This window comes from Piliocolobus tephrosceles, chromosome 3, assembly GCF_002776525.5.
Source record: "Piliocolobus tephrosceles isolate RC106 chromosome 3, ASM277652v3, whole genome shotgun sequence".
NCBI classification, from domain to species: domain Eukaryota; kingdom Metazoa; phylum Chordata; class Mammalia; order Primates; family Cercopithecidae; genus Piliocolobus; species Piliocolobus tephrosceles.
In genome coordinates, this window is record NC_045436.1 from 11,448,369 (window position 1) to 11,451,766 (window position 3,398).

The 3,398-nt window shown below is 36.9% G+C and overlaps 1 pseudogene; it reads left to right on the forward strand.

Annotated features, from left to right (window-relative positions):
- Nucleotides 1-251: 251 nt before the first annotated feature.
- On the forward strand, nucleotides 252-3,083 carry LOC111552086 (annotated as a pseudogene).
- Nucleotides 3,084-3,398: the final 315 nt, after the last annotated feature.

Consider the following 3,398-nt stretch of genomic DNA (forward strand, 5'->3'; position numbering starts at 1 on the left):
GAAGAAGCCTGTTTATCAATGGCTAAGAATCATTTTAGAGCACTGGATACCTTGGAGATTCTTTTCTCATTTAGACTTTCAAAATTTTTACTCTTGATTAACATAACACAACCCAAAGCCATTGCTTATTATTCCTTGATACTGAAAACAATTTTGCAAATTAGTTGTGTATACAAACAAGTTTGTCTAATCTTACAAAATGTGTTTAACTATATTGCTGATTAGTTTTAGTTCAGTGGAGTTTTGATAACATGGTTGTAGCTATTCTGGTGTATGATGCCTTTCATAACAGTAAAATGCAAGTATGTTGTTGGTATAATAAAATCTTTCCACTAATACACTTGAAATCTGAATCCTCTATATTTTAGACCTAAATAGTGAGCTTTATACTGCCTTTAAAAGTAGAGGGAAACAAAATTAAATTTTTTTGGAATACATTTTAATCCCACTTTTTAAATTATCTGAAGATTTTCAAAATCATTTATTTATGTAAGCTTGCTAGTGAAGTTAAACGTTGCTTCCATATTTATTAATAACTTGTATTTCTCCAAATCTAATTTGGCCCCTGTTATTACTTCTAGAGGATTTAGAATGACTGCAGGGAGAAGAGAAATGGAAAATAATACAAGGTTTCAGAGTGTGATAAGGGAAACAAAGTGGGGAGAATTAGAGGAGAGTCTTGTAACTCTAACTCCCATACCATCCTTCCAACTTGGTTAAATTCTTCCCCTAGGCTAGATTCCTACACAGCCCTCTCTGATTCTTCCAGAGCCAGAACCATTATCTTAGAGCTTGACTCATTTTCCTCTAAGATGATTTATCTTGACAAAAATCTCATCCTCTAGTAATCATCCCTAGAAAGACTCCAGTAGATGAAGAAACATTTGGACCACGGATCTTTCTCAGGTGGAGCTTTTGATTATGGAATGTGGATGAAATGATACTTATACCTCACTTTTTAACAATACATTCCTGAATATTAGTATTTCAACATTACTGGTAGAAAATCCTGGAAAACAGAGTATTGCATTTTGCTCAATGAAGGAGGTAAAAATATGCCACCTGCTATAGCAAATAAGTATGTATTATAGATTTTAAGATAGCTAAAAGTTTTTGCATGTTGTCACCACAAAGAAATCACAAATGTTGAAAGTGATGAATAAAATAATTACCCAAAGTTGATCATTATACCATGTATACATGCATTAAAACGTTACATTATGACAGTACAGCCATCAAAAAGAATGAAATAATGTATTTTGCAGCACCATGGATGGAACTGGTGGAGAGTATATTAGGTGAACTAATTCAAAATCAGAAAATCTTATATGGCATATTCTCACTTTAAGTAGGAGCTAAACGTGGGTCCATAGGGACATTAAGATGGAGATAATAGACATTGGGAACTCCAAAAATGGGGAGTAGAGGAAACAGCAAAGGCTGAAAAATTACCTATTCATAAAATATTCAATATTTGAGTGACGGATACACTGGTAGCCCAATCCCCATTATTATACAATAGACCCTTGTAACAAACATGCACGTATTACCCTTGAATCTAAATTAATAAATAAAATTTAATATCTCTTTGAATTATACAACATATATTTCTGAAAAGAAGAAACACTACAGTGTACCATATAAATATGAACAATTATTATGTCAATTATAAACTTAAAAATTTAATAAAAAATATGCCACCTTGGTTATTGGTTATTTAAATCAAAGGAATTTGAAAAACAACAGGTACAAGAGGATCACTCTGACCTTTGCTCTGTGTCTTAAAAGTTAGAGATGAAATTCTTATGTAGAATGTATCCTTCCTATACTAGAAAAAAGGCAATGGTCTTATCATCAAGGATGGAAAGGTGAGGCCAAGAGAATTCTGTACAACAACAAACCTTGTTAAACTAACCCTTATCTGTCCAAGTAAAGACCCTATCCTAAGCCCCTTTGTCTTATCAAGTTCTCAGTTTACCATTCTTTGTTTAATTCACTATACAGGTAACTGACTCTAACTGCTTCTGTGGGGTTTTCATTTCTTTATAAGGGTGCTGATGCCACATGAAAGTTCTATGAAATCAATTTCTATGCTTTTCTCCTGTGAATCTGTTTTACATCAATTTAATTATCAGACACAGCCGAGACCCTGAGAGGATAGAGGTGGAGTCTTGCTGCCCCTACACTCATATATGGTAATGACTGCTTTATTATTTCTAGAAAATCTTTGATTGTTGGTTATGTCTTCTTAACTCCAGTTGGGTTATTCAAACCAGTTTTCTTCATTTTGAGTGGCTATGCATTTAAGATATTAGGGCGTTGGAAGATAAATAAAAATTATTTTATATTCACGAATGTTAAGTATTCAGAGCTGTCTAAGAAACAGTATTTCTGGCTGCCAGAGATACTAAAATCTCTAGAAAGTGGGATGTCCCTTTTGCTGCTGCGGCCGGCGCCATCAGTAAGCTCAGGCTTCAGAAGAGGCTCGCCTCTAGTGTCCTCCGCTGTGGCAAAAAGAAGGTCTAGTTGGACCCCAATGAGACCAACGAAATCGCCAATGCCAGCTGCCTTCAGCAGATCTGGAAGCTGATCAGAGACGGTCTGATCAAGCTTAAGCCTGTGCCTGTCCATTCCCAGGCTCAATGCCGGAAAAACACCTTGGCCGGCCGTGAGGGCAGGCAACGTGGGCATAGGAAAGCCAAAGGGTACAGCCAATGCAGAATGCCAGAGAAGATCACGTGGATGAGGAGAATGAGGATTCTGCACCTGCTGCTCAGAAGATAAGAAGCAGCAGGTGCAGAATCCTAAGATAGCAGCAGGTGCTGAATCTAAGAAGACTGATTGCCACATGTATCACAGCCTGTACCTGAAGGTGAAGGGGAATGTGTTCAAAAACAAGCGGATTCTCAGGGGACACAGCCACAAGCTAAGGCAGACCAGGCCCGCAAGAAGCTCCTGGCTGACCCGGCTGAGGCCAGCCGATCTATGACCAAGAAGCACACAATTGCCTTGAAGAGCACCTCCAGGCCGAGAAGAAGGAGATCGTCAAGACTTTGTCCATGGGGGAAGAGATCAATAAATAAAAGCTCCCCCTTATTCTGTACACACTGGCCTCTGTGATTACACAGATCAGCCATTAAAATAAAACAAGCCTTTATTTGCTTTAAAAAAAAAAAGTGGTACATAATAGTAGTGAGTATTAATTCTCTATATTCTCCTGCAGTCCACATGAAGTGCCAATGCATTTTATGGAAACAGATTCACCGATTTTCGAAGTATGAACTTGGTTTTCCTAGGAAAAGGTGTACTGCTTATCAAACATGCACACATCTCTATAAATTAAAGATATTACATAATTCCACTTTGTGAAGAAGTCATTATTTGCATTTCAATTATTA